Here is a 14,319-nt window from a genome sequence, read left to right as displayed (position 1 = left end):
GACTAACACTAAGGGGAGCAACAAAATGGCTCAGTGGATTGAGCCAGGCCTAGAGACAGGAGGTCCTGGGTTCAAATCTGGTCTCAGATACTTCCTAGTTGGGTGATCCTAGGCAAGTCACTTAACCCCCATTGTCTAGTCTTTCCTGCTCTTCTGCCTTGTAACTAAAATATGCTATTGATTATAAGATGGAAGATAAAAGCTTGGGGAAAAAGTCTAATGGGAGGATTGGTAAATCAGGACCCAGTCCTTAAGTCATATGCATTATTCTTTGCTTATGAGAATTCATCTGGAAATTGGGGAGCATGCTTGTTGATGTTGATGGAGGGGACCTTTCCCTCCTCAAATGAGTTTTCTCAAGTATTCCTTAACTGCCTTCTGTTAGTTTACTTTGTGGTGATGGAAAGTCTTTAACTGGCTGATGATTCAGAATTGTATGTATACACAAAAGACTTGAACAAACAAAATCTTAGTCTTTTAATAATAAATTAGGCAAGAATGGATATAGCTACCATATTGGGGAGAAGTAGCTATATTAGAAGTGATGGTGACTTGCCAGTAGCCATTGATTCCCTTATCTCCCCTGTTGGGTTAACTACATGTTGGAGAACCTATGGCACGCAAGTCAGGGAAGGCTGCTCTCCTCCCCCTCTCTATGTTACTGAGGACATATCTCACTTCACCTGCCCCTCTACCTAGCAGCCCAATGGGAGAGCTTCCTCCCTTCCCTGTCTGGGGTGAGGGGATAGCTCCTATACAGCATGAGGGTTGCAGTTTGGACACTCTATCTCTAAAAGGTTCACCATCACTGAACTAATTATCTCCACCACTTGGTTAACACATGAATGTTGAAATCCTGTGACTTCTGAATCTATGGTGTTTCATTCTTTCTTGATCTTAACTAAAAAAGAATTGAAGATAGGACAGACCAGGTAATGACCTTGTGAGATTTGGAAAGGTCAAAAGATAGGTGCCTCAGTGGATAGAGAATCAGACCTGGAGATGGGAGGTCTGGGGTTCAAATCTCACCTCAGACACGTCTTAGCTGTATGACCCTGTGCAAGTCACTTAACCCTAATTGCCTAGCCCTTAACACTCTTCTGTCTTAGAACTGATACAATTGATATTCCAAATAGATAAGAATAGATACTTCGAATAGATAAGACAGAAAGTAAGGGTTTAAAAAAAACACCCCAAAATTTCTTCAGTAGTCAGAGCTGGTGGCAGCAGTAGCTGAATGAAGAGAGTAGCTAGCCCAGAGATTCAACCCATCTGATTCAGTCTAGCAATTAATCAGTCAGGCAGTAAAGACAGTGTGTCTTATAAGTCCACTGGCTATGCCACATCCAGAGGTGAACTTGTTTGGGGGCATGTTTTGTAACTCTCATTTTGACTCCCTTCTTCTTAGGCACCAAGGTGGTAAAACTGAGCGTGCTCTTGATTTGGCAGGTTGTTGAACTTTGATTCTTACTATACTTTCTTTTTTTTTCTTATACTTTTTTTCCAAATTAAATGTAGATACAATTTTTAATAATTGTTTTCTGACATTTTGCAATCCATGCTCTCTTCCTCCTTCCCTCTTCTTTCCTCTCTCACCTCCCAAGATGGCAGGCAATATGATATAGATTATACATGCGCCATCATTCTTGCTATACTTTCTAAGTAAATGAAGTTAATTAGCTAAGTGATGTTGGGGAGGGATTAATGACTGATAGTACTAGATCCCCTCTTCATTCCTTCAGGGTTACTTAAAATTCTAAAAGTAGTAGTAGTAGCAGCTACTTCTAGAAACACATTCTGCAAGTTCAAGAAAGGGTTGTAAGAGTGAGTCCAGAGATTTGTTCAGGAAAAACATTAGAAAACTGACCAGCTAGTTAGTCTAAGAATAGAAAGAGAAAACAAAGGGGAAAAAAACCCCGCCTATGGTTTCTTACGGGGTAGCTTAGGTGGTGCAGTGAACAGATCACTGGGCCAAGAGTCAGGAAGACTTGGGTTCAAATCCTACCTCAGATACTTACTGGCTCTGTTGACTCTGGGAAAGTCACTTAAACCTGTTTGTTTCCGTTTCTTAATCTATAAAATGAGCTGGAGAAAGAAATGACAAACCATTCCAATATCTTTGTCAAGAAAATTCCAAAAGGAGTCATTAAGAATTCAGACATGACTAAACAACAAAATGATTTCCTTACAATACTAGGGAATTCATAATGAATAATACTAGATGAGCCTCAACTTGGCAGCTTCCCACCCCTCTGCTTCCTTCCTCATCAACACCCTCACTCAAAATTTAGATCAGTTCATAAATTCTTTGCCAATGTCTTTAACTTCAGTAGTTAACTGTTTTGTAGTTGTGTCTGACACTCCATGACCCCATTTGTGGTTTTCTTGGCAAAGACAATGGAGTGGTTTGCCATTTCCTCCTCTAGATCATTTTACAGATGGGGAAACTGAGGCAAACAAAGGTAAGTCATACCTTTTTGCCCAGAGTCATACAGCTAAGTGTCTGAAGCCATATTTGAAACTAGGATCTCCCATCTCTAGGTCTAGTCCTTAATCACTGAGCAATCTGGCCATCCCTTCTCTGTAAGTTTTTTGATCCTTGACTGGCAAGAGTTTCCCCAGTTAGAAGGCAATCACTCCAAGTACATCCTGACATTTTATTGTCTCTGTTATCTACCTCTAATATTCTGAGATTTTTCCAAAGTTGTTCATTTACCTGATTTGACATGCCTATTGGAACTGAGTCATGGAGATGAAGTAGTGACTTGACCAAAGACACATATCTTCTTGGGGTTCACCCTTTGTTTTTGAAGATGGCCAGCGATATCACAGAGTGACATGTTGACTTGCGAGTGAATTGGATTTCATTGAGGAGAAGTCAGACAAAGACATCAACCTCACTCTGTCAGGGTCATTGGAGTCCAGTGGCAAAACAAAAGTCAGGAAAACTAGTGATGGCCCAGGATGCAGGGAATGACCTATTAGTGTCAGAAGCAGGAGTCAGATCCCTTGGCTCTAAATTCAATACTTTTTCTACCCAAAGAAATCATTCTTTGTTCTCATGGTCCCAGAGTTTAAGCTTCTTTCTCCTACACATCATTTCATTTGAGAGGATGGTTGGAAATGTCTCCTTTATCCTGTCTAATTTTCCCTGATGAGAGCTGTGTTGTTGTTCCAAGGCCAGAGGGTCAGCCTCGGAAGACTCAGCCCTCTCTGCTCCTCGTGTGTGTGTATATGTCCATGGTGAAAAAGTCTGACCACATCCACACAAATTCCTTTGTCAGTTTTATGGATTAGGGTTATAAGATTATCAATCTAGAACTAGAGAGAACCAGATAGGTCAACTAGTCCAATACTCTCATTTTATTTTATTTTAATTTTATTTTATTCTTTTATTTTTAAAACCCTTACCTTCTGTCTTGGAGCCAATACTGTGTATTGGCTCCAAGGCAGAAAAGTGGTAAGGGCTAGGCAATGGGGGTCAAGTGACTTGCACAGGGTCATACAGCTAGCAAGTGTCTGAGGTCAGATTTGAACCTAGGACCTCCTGTCTCTAGACCTGGCTCTCAATCCACTGAGCCACCCAGCTGCCCCCCCCCCCAATACTCTCATTTTACATGTGAAGAAAGTGAGATCCAGGGAAGTTAATTGACTTGCCCAAGTTACATAGGTAAGAAATATCAGACATAATTTAAGTGCATGTTGTCTAGACACCAGAGTCTCTACTATGCTGATGTGTATAATGAAAATACTTGCCACCCCCACCCCCATATGCCATGTGCCACATGCATGTGCCATGATGGTCATGGTCCTCAGATCTTCCTTCTTTTTTTTGATATTTTATTTTCTTTTATTATTTTTTGAAAAAAATTAATTAATTACTTTAGAATATTTTTCCATGATTACATGATTCATGTTCTTTCCCTCTCCTCTTCCCACCCCCTCCCATAGCCAACAAGCAATTCCACTGGGTTTTACATGTGTCATTGATCCAGACCTGTTTCCATATTATTAATATTTGCAATGGAGTGATCATTTAGAGTCTACATCCCCAATCATATCCCCATTGACCCATATGATCTTCCTTCTGAGAGTTTTGAAGGGCATTCTATGGGGACATCATCTGTGAGAAATAACCCCTACCTATTTTAGTAGACCCTTGTCCATCTTACATCAATAACTTTATCCCTGCTTAGTCCTAATCAGTATCATCTAGTTCAATGTGATTCCACAGGGATAGTGATCAGTTACTTATTAACAAACAGTAATAAGAAATCACTAGTCATAGTTAGAGTTCATAGTTTAATGATTATCAAAAAGTCTTTCCCCTCAAGAGGTCTATGTCAAATTTTTTCTAAGTCAACATGACTTGAAGGGAATCCACATGCCTAGAAAGGAGCCTCCACACAGATGTCACAAGCCCCAGTGGAAAGTCCCATGATACATTAAATATGGGGGAAAAACCCTTCTACCCATTGTTGCTTCTCTTATGACCCATATTAAGCAAGCTGCACTGCCAATACAAGAAATTAAAGTGGGTCTATTGATGAAGCAGACTTGACGATAAGGCAATTGGCACAAAATGGGGTAGATGAGCTGATTGTTACGTGACATCCTACTGTTTGGTAACAACATGACCTATGAGCAAACCAATGAAGCCCACCATTGGGATCACTCACTGATACCTAGATTGACCAAAGGATGGGACTAGGCATTGAAGAGAATAAAAGCTGGACTCTGGCAAAGATCAGGACCTTAGATCTTGAGGAAGGTCTAAGATCCTATTTGTTGGAGGGGGCCAGGTCCTTCTAATAAAGTTATTAACTCAAGCTCTGCCTCAGTTGTTTTATTGTGGATTGGACAAATTTCTAGCATCACACAGCCCATCACTGCATTCCTGGTAAGTCAATATATCAGTGATATTGGCAATAAGAAAATGTTGGCATGGTTGTCATTTTGCCAACCTCATTGCCATCTTACTCCAATTTCCCTGGCAGCATTTTCATGTTATTCTCATTGTTTTGACCTTAAAAGTCTGGTTTTTCTCTTCCTTTCTCTCTTTCGCTGCGTATATGTGTATGCACGTAGGTATGTGTGTTCCTTCCTCCTCCCTTCCCTCCCCCTTCTCCCATTCTTTTCTCTTTCTCTCCCCTGGATGCATTTGTCGGAGCCAGGAATTTGAGCTGTCTCTCTCTCTCTCACCTTCCTATTTTTGTACTTTGGAGAAACTGGGGGATACAAAAGGCTGCAAGTACAATTCAGCTTTCACTCCTACAATGTGTCCCAGGCATCTAACATGCTCGCCATGAGGCTGATTAAATCTCTTTGCTTTGGCTGAGTACAAACATTTTAGAAATGGTCTTGGTGCATATGCTGGGGATTAGCAGGGTCATAAAAGTTCATTTTGTTGTTTCACCCAGATCAGAATGGGACAATAGAATATTTCCTTGTCTTCGGGAGGGACAGAAAAACAGGCAGGAAATATTCATCAAAAATAAAAACAACAACCTAAAAGGGCAGCTAAGTGGCCAGTCCTGGAGTCAGGAGGACCTGAGTTCAAATGTGACCTCAGACACTTCCTAGCTTGTGATGTCCGCTCAAGTCACTTAGCCCTGTTTGCCTCTATAGAGAGTTATATTAGAGTTGTGAACTAAGGCAGAAAGTAAGGGTTTAACAACTTCCCACCTAAAAAAAATCTGGGGCCATGCTGTGGCTACCCTGGGCATGGTGCCAGGGCTTCCATGAAGGAAGCTTGTGACAGCATATGGGTGGCAGTATCTCTGTCTATGTAGTCAAAGATGTCCTGTTGGAAAGCCTCTGTCTCCAGAGTTTGGGGAAGTCTCCAAGCTCTCCATGGATCCAGCAGCATCTCTTTGTGGGAGTAGGTGCTATCAGAGAAAATCCTGGGAGGGGAAACTGTGAATGTGCTTCTCTCTTGGCACTCAAGCTTCCTATGTGAGAAGCATGGTTGCCTCTTTGCAAGTACCTCTAGCAACTGTGGTGCAGGAAGTAGCCATGGAAGAGAGAAGCTCTCTTTGCAGGACATAGCAGAATTGATTTGGAATAAAGCCAGCCAGAAGGTGGTGGTCATGGTTGTTGCCGGGATCAGCAACCCCAGATTTCAGGTCTCCAGGGAGCTTCTAGAGCAATCTTTTTTTAAAAACTCTTACCTTCCATCTTAGAATCTGTGTATTGGTTCCAAGACAGAAGAGCAGGAAGGGCTAGGTAATGGGGGTTAAGTGACTTGCCCAGGGTCACACAGCTAGGAAGTGTCTGGGCCCAGATTTGAACTCAGGTCCTCCTGGACCTGAACTCCAGGACTGGCACCCTATCCACTGTGCCACTTAGTTGCCCTTTTAGATTGTTGTTTTTATTTTTGATGAATATTTCCTGTCTGTCTTTCCGATCTCCAGGCCTGGTTCTCAATCCACTGAGCTACCCTCTATAGCAATCTTGAGCAATATGACCTCCAGTACACTGAAGGCATAATAGAATCCGATTTCTTCTTTTAAAGACCTTTTTTTCTTTTTGTGGACTGCTGGCTTTTGGACCTATGCTTTTAGCTAACTATGAATTTTCCTTTTGGAATGATGTTAATTGCAATTCAGTCTGTGGGACCTGGCCATTTGATACCCAGGCACTTCAGAGTTGGTAGAAAGTATATTTTTAGAGGATGACCCGCCTGGGGAGACGTCACTTGCTAGAGCCTCCATCCTTTGGAGGCTTCACATGGTCATTGGGCAGAAGAGTTGTTGAGGAAGCAGGAGTGACTGAGAACCAGTGGTGGACAGTAGGGTGTCAAGTCTATCCAGAAAGGTTTCTTAATGAGATATTTGTATTTATTTCCAAACCAATAAATTTGTAACTTTGCAAAAAAAAAAAAACAAAAAAAAATAAAGACCTTTTTTTATTTTGACCAAGGAACTCTTCCTTGGGAACTATAGGCCAAGCTGGCTTATTACTTTCTCTACCTGCTTTCATGACAAGGGGCTACTTCTGAGACTTTACACTCAGAACACTGATCAGATAGAGAGAGTAGTTGGCATTCCTGCTACAAAACTGGTAGAAGCTCATGGCACTTTTGCCTCTGCCACCTGCCCTATTGGCTGGTAATCATTTCCAGGGAGGAGTTTCCAGTGGATGTGCTGGCAGATAGGGTCCCCTGTGGTCCCATCTACACAGAGTTCATTGAGCTTGGCATCATCTTCTTTTTTGTTTTAATTAATTAATTAATTAAATGTTTCCATGGCTCCATTATTCATGTTCTTTCTCTCCCCTCTTCCCTCCCCCCTCCCTGAGTTGGCATCTTCTTGGGGGAGCAACTCCTTACAAAGGTTCTTCCTGCACATAACCGGATGCCCCATTGCAATCTGCTCATCATCACTGGGACCTCTCTGGAGGTGGTGTAGCCTATTCAATTGCCCCAAAAGTCTGCCCCTCAAGTGCTGAACAGTTATGAGCTGGTGGGACCATTTGCGTGATGCCCTTGTCACAACAATGTGGCCCAGCTGGAGTATAAATGCTGGTGAGGGCCCTAGGCTGGACCAAGAAGATAGAAGACCTCATCCAAAGAGAAACAAACAAGAGGCCTTCTGAGAGGCAATCAAGATAGTACAGAACCCAGGGCAGGTCTGGGATGGGGGTGGGGAGTTGTATTTGCCCACACACTACCCCCCTCTGGCTATGTCCCTACCACTCTTCTCTCTTCTCATTCCTGTGGCTCACCCCACCTCTTCCTTCATCTGAGCCATGAATTCAAGTTCTCAAATGGAAACCCAGTCAATAAAACATTTATTGAAGCATCTACATTTATTCATCTAGGCACAGTGGCTAAGCTCTGGGGATACAAAGACAGTCCATGACTTCGAGGAGCTCACAATCTAACAGGAAGATAATATACAAAAGAAAGCTGAAAAGGGTGGTGGTGAGGGAATACTCAGTGTGGGGGAATTGGTAGAAAAGGCAAAGAACTCCACAATGAATAGAGTCAGGCATTGGGAAAGGAGATCTCAGTCTTTCCCCCCTCCTTCAATAGAGGAGTTTGTGCCTTTAGTCTCCAATCAGAGCAGCCAGAAGGCAACAAGGAGGATGACTAGTAGCTGACTGGATTTTGCAAGATGATGAGATTTCCCAATGATGAGCTTATTGGAGCTCTCTTCCTGTGAAGCTGAGATCTGGGAGTTGACTGTGGAGGGTTGGGAAGGGGAATCCAGGATAGAACTGAGAGATAGGAGACTTGGGGAATAGGAAAGAGAGAGACAGACTGATGTGATTGATTTAAAATCAATGTCTAAGCTAGTACTCAATACAACAGAAATAGGTAGAAAGATTTATCTAGTAGCCCAGGAGCCACTCACAGGCAAATATACATCAATAATCCAAGCAGAAGATACAACGTGGAGTCAAGAAAGCATGACCTGGTGGGTTATAGAATATGAATCATGAGATCATAGAATCAGAGCTGGAAGGGTCCACAAGAGGGTCATCAAGTACAACTTTCGCATTCTGCAAGTGAGGAAACTGAGGCCAAGAGAGTTAAAGGAACAGGCCCAAGATCCTAGAGATAGTGAGTGTCATGAGCAAGTTCCAACCTGATTCCAGAACTAGTCCTCTACTACTATATTCTGCTGTCTCTCTACAGGTAGAATTAAAACCACATGCAAGGGTCAAAACAGCATATCCATGTTCCCAGAACCCAAGCCAATACGCAGAAATAGCAAAGAGGAATATAATAGTCCAATAAATATGTGGAAACCAAGCCAAACCAAACAAACAAACCCCAAACTCCAGAGATCATAGATTAAAATTTTTTTTAATTTAAATTTTTAAAATTTGATTTAATTGATTAAGAAAATTTTTCCCATGGTTAAATGATTCATGTTCTTTCTCCCCTCCTCTCACCCCCTTTCCATAGCCAACATGCAATTCAACTGGGTTTTACATGTATCATTGATCAAGATTTATTTCCATATTTATTGATATTTGCACTAGGGTGATCATTTAGAGTCTACAACCCCAATCATATCCCCATCGACCCATGTGATTAAGAAGTTGTTTTTCTGCTGTGTTTCTGCTCCCACAGTTCTTTCTTTGGATGTGGATAGTGTTCTTTCTCATAAGTCCCTCAGAATTGTCCTGGATCATTGCATTGTGGCTAGTAGAGAAGTCCATTACATTCGATTGTACCACAGTGTATCCATCTCTGTGTATAAGGCTCCTTTCACTCAACATCAATTCCTGGAGATTGTTCCAGCAGTGAACAGAATCTTAAAGTTCATATAGTTCTATCTCATTTGATGGAGGAAGAAACTAGACTTAGAGAAGGAAAATGACTTGTGCAAGATAATTCAGGTGGTAACTGACAGAGCTGGGTTTTGAATTCAGGACATCTCCTGTTGTGATAGAATTCCAGGAGGGAGCACACATTACTTATTTTACTCATCTGTTCTGGAGCTCAACAACTCCCTACTGTTGAAAATTCTTCTTAGGGTACTCTGAGTCAGTGCCCAGTCAAATATATAGCTAATGAGCCCTTAATGATCTTTCTACACTGATCAGCCAACCAGAAGACATATTCATTCTAGCGTAGGACATTTTGTCAAACAACCTAGGAAATAAAATGTCAAGAAAAGATTCACCTCCAAAAACATATGGGATGGGATATACTCTCCCAAGGACTAACTCAGTGTATATCTCCTAATAATAAAAAAATACTATATATGTACAGCCCTTTATATGATGATGATATATATATATAGAGAGAGAGATATATAGATATAGATATAGATATAGATAAAGTAATGATTTCCTTGCAACAGCCTGGTGAAGCAAGTAGTTAAATGATTTAATAACAAGGAAACAAGCCCAGAGGTGATCTGCCTGTGATTACACAGCTAATATCAATCACATTTCTTGCTTTCTTTTTAAAAAATCCTTACCATCCATCTTAGAGTCAATATTATGTATCAGTTCCAAGGCAGAAGAGCAGTAAGAGCTAGGCAATGGGGGTTAAGTGACTTCCCCAGAGTCACACAGCTGGGAAATAGCTGAAGCCATATTTGCATCTAGGACCTCTGATCTCTAGGCCTGACTCTCCATCCACTGAGCCACATCAATGCCTCCTCAATCATATTTCAAACCCAGGTCTCTTGACATTAATTCCAGTGCCCTTTTTAATGCTTTCTACTGCTCCTTCACACCTAGATGGAATTGCTCCTGGAATAATCTAATTCTTCAGGTTTTGACCTCAGTCAGGGGAAAAGTGGACAACCATCTTCTACATAATTACCCTTCACAGGCTTGAACTCTATGATAATAGATCTCGTTCCATCTCAGCTTTCTTCTTCATTAAAAAAAGGGAGAAACATCAATGCACTTACCCACTGCACATGAGCCAATGAAATGATCAACATGAAAGAGATTTGAGCTCTTAGTCAAGAAAGGTATTAAGAACTCAAGGTGTGAGATTTAAATTTCTGAGCTTCTCTAATATATATATATATATATATATATATATATATATATATATATATATATATATATATGGATAGTGTGAACTTTTTCAACTGTTTCTCAAAAAGAGGGAACAAAGACTGGAGTCCAGATACCTCTTCTCCTTTCCATATTGTTTGTAGAAATCAAAATGACTTTGGAAGTTCACCCACCATAGAACTAACCAACCTTACAGTGAGTATGTTAGATGTTTGATCCTTTTTGTTGGTTTAATTTAGTTTCTAATCCCCAAGGGAAGGAGTTTTTGTCTTCTTTATGTCTTGTACAAGTTACACTATCAGTCCTAAACTAATAACAATAAACAATAGTGTGTGAAGATAGGAGGACGACCCTCTCATCTGTAATCTGGCGAAAATTTATAACACTAATGTAAAAACTCCAAGCTAAATAAGCTTATTGAGAGATGGTCAAAATTCCCAAGAAAGATGGACCCTGGTCAAGATCAAGACCAGAGATCCTGAGCCTTAAAATATGGCCTTTTTTTTTTAATAGAAAGAAATCTTAAGACAGAATGACAGTGATACAGGAAAAAAAAATAGATGTTCATATCTTTCACAAAGGCAGTTCTTAATTAATGACAAGTGCTGATTAAGTTAGTGAATGCAAAAGAAGATAATTTTGGATGATAATTTAAGCCTACTATTATTTCTGTCCTTTCAAACGCCTTTGCAATCTTAGTGTCTTTTACTGACAATATTGGGAGTCAACAGTTTGGTTAACAGATATATAAATACAAGAGTGGTCTTCCACCTCCTATGTGAAAAACTTGAGCTTGTACCCAAAGCAGGCTTCCAACTCTTTACTCAAGGAAGGCCTCCCCATCCTTCCTGACCATCTTGAGCTTGCACCAAACAGGGTATGGTGGGCTTGGTAGTAACTTTTGGTTATAGGCTTAAGGTCAAAAGATGTAACAAGATTTGATACCACCTTAAACAGTAACTTTCTGAGCTAATTCTTATAATTTTATAAAACAAACTGTATCACTTTGACTATTAACTCAAAACAAATAATTATGCTGCTGTCATGTTAGCCAATCTGCTAGGTGTGAGATGATACCTCAGAGTTGTTTTGATTTGCATCTCTCTGATTATAAGATATTTAGAACACTTTTTCATGTGCTTATTAATGGTTTTGATTTCTTTGATTGAAAATTGCCTATTCATGTCCCTTGCCCATTTATCAATTGGAGAATGGCTTGATTTTTTGTACAGTTGATTTAGTTCTGTACATTTCAGTAATTAAACCATTGTCAGAGGTTTTAGTTATGAAGATTGTTTCCCAGTTTGTTATTTCCTTTCTAATTTTGCTTGCATTGGTTTTGTTTGTACAAAATCTTTTTAATTTGATGTAGTCAAAATTATTAATTTTATATTTTTAGACTCTAAGTCTTGCTTGGCTTTAAAATTTTTCCCTTCCCAAATGTTGGTGTTCACATAATTTACTTATAGTTTCCTTCTTTATGTTCAGGTCATTCACCCATTTTGAGTTTATCTTGGTGTAGGGTGTGAGGTGTTGATCCAAGCCTAATCTCTCCCACACTGTCTTCCAATTTTCCCAGCAGTTTTTATCAAATAGTGGATTTTGGTCCCAAAAGCTGGGATCTTTGGGTTTATCAGACTGTCTTGCTGAGGTCACCTACCCCAAGTCTATTCCACTGATCCTCCTTTCTGTCTCTTAGCCAGTACCAAATTGTTTTGATGACCACTGCTTAGTTTGAGAACTGGTACTGCAAGGCCACCTTCCTTTATATTTTTTTTTCATTATTTCCCTAGACATCCTTGATCTTTTGTTCTTCCACATGAACTTTGTTATGGTTTTCTCTAATTCAGTAAAAAAGTTTTTTGGAAGTTTGATGGGTATGGCACTAAATAAATAGATAAGTTTGGGTAGGATGGTCATTTTTGTTATATTAGCTTGTCGTACCCACTATCAGTTAATGTTTTTCCAATTGCTCAAATCTAGTTTTAGTTGTGTAGTATTTTGTAGTTGTGGACATAATTCCTGTGTTTGTCTTGGCAGATAGATTCCCAAGTAATTTATATTGTCTAAGGTGATTTTAAATGGGATTTCTCCTTCTAATTCCTGTGTGTATATATATATATATATATATATATATATATATATATATATATATATATATATAAATGCTGATTACTTATGCGAGTATATTTTGTATCCTACAACTTTGCTAAAGTTGTTGATTATTTCCACTAGCTTTTTAGTTGATTCTCTAGGATTCTTTAAGTAAACCATCATATCATCTGCAAAGAGTGATAGTTTGGTCTCTTCATTGCCAATTTTAATACCTTCAATTTCTTTTTCTTCTCTAATTGCTACTGCTAGTGTTTCTAGTACAATGTTATATAATAAAGGTGATAATGGGCATCCTTGTTTCACTCCTGATCTTATTGGGAATGGATCTAGTTTATTCCCATTGCAGATGATGTTGGCTGATGGTTTTAGATAGATACTGTTTATTATTTTTAGGAAAGACCCTTCTATTCTATACTTTCTAGTGTTTTTTAATAGGAATGAGTGTTGTATTTTGTCAAAGGCTTTTTCTGCATCTATTGAGATAATCATGTGATTTTTGTTGGTTTCCTTGTTGATATGGTCAATTATGTGGATTGTTTTCCTGATATTGAACCATCCTTGCATTCCTGGTATAAATCCCACCTGATCATAGTGAATAACCTTCCTGATCACTTTCTGGAATCTTTTTGCTAGTATCCTATTCAAGATTTTGGCACCTTTGTTCATTAAGGAGATTGGTCTGTAGTTTTCTTTCTCCATTTTTGATGTGCGTGGCTTTGGAATTAGTACCATATTTGTGTCATAAAAGGAATGTGGTAGAACTCCCTCTTTGCTTATTATGTCAAATAGTTTGCATAGTATTGGGATTAGCTGTTCTTTGAATGTTTGATAGAATTCACTTGTGAATCCATCAGGCCCTGGGGATTTTTTCTTAGGGAGTTCTTTGATGACCTGTTCAATTTCTTTTTCTGATATGGGATTATTTAAGAATTCTATTTCTTCTTCTGTTAATCTAGGCAATTTATATTTTTGTAAATATTCACCCATATCACCTAGATTGGCATGTTTATTGCCCTATAATTGGGCAAAATATTTTTTAATGATTGCCTTATTTTCCTCTTCATTGGAGGTGAGTTCTCCCTTTTCATCTATGATACTGTTAATTTGATTTTCTTCTTTCCTTTTTTAATTAGATTGACCAGTACTTTGCCTATTTTGTTTGTTTTTTTCAAAATATCAGCTTCTAGTCTTATTTATTAGTTCAATAGGTCTATCACTTTCAATTTTATTAATTTCTCCCTTAATTTTTAGTATCTCTAATTTGGTTTTCTTCTGGGGATTTTTAATTTGTTCGCCTTCAAATTTTTTGATTTGCATGTCCAAATCATTGGCCTCTGCCCTCCCTAATTTGTTAATATATGAACTCAAGGTTATAAATTTTCCACTGAGTACTGCTTTGGCTGCAACCCATAGAATTTGAAAGGATGTCTCATCATTGTCATTTTCTTCAATGACATTATTGTTTCTATGATTTGTTCTCTAACTAATTGATTTTGGAGAATCATATTGTTTAATTTCCAATTAATTTTTGATTTGGCACTCCATGTACCCTTACTGATCATGATTTGTATTGCCTTATGATCTGAAAAGGTTGCATTTATTATTTCTGCTTTTCTGCATCTGTATGCCATGTTTTTATGACTGAGTATATGGTCAATCTTTGTGAATGTAACATGTGCTGCTGAAAAGAAGGTGTATTCCTTTTTGTGCCTA

At 39.1% G+C, this 14,319-nt stretch overlaps 1 pseudogene; it reads left to right on the top strand.

Moving 5' to 3' along the window:
• LOC130456917 (NAD-dependent protein deacetylase sirtuin-3, mitochondrial-like) overlaps positions 1-7,409 on the top strand; it is a 50,862-nt pseudogene extending 43,453 nt beyond the window's left edge.
• The last annotated feature ends 6,910 nt before the right edge of the window (positions 7,410-14,319 follow it).

This window comes from Monodelphis domestica, chromosome 2 (genome assembly GCF_027887165.1).
Source record: "Monodelphis domestica isolate mMonDom1 chromosome 2, mMonDom1.pri, whole genome shotgun sequence".
Taxonomy (NCBI): Eukaryota; Metazoa; Chordata; class Mammalia; order Didelphimorphia; family Didelphidae; genus Monodelphis; species Monodelphis domestica.
This window is presented reverse-complemented; position numbering and strand designations above follow the sequence as displayed.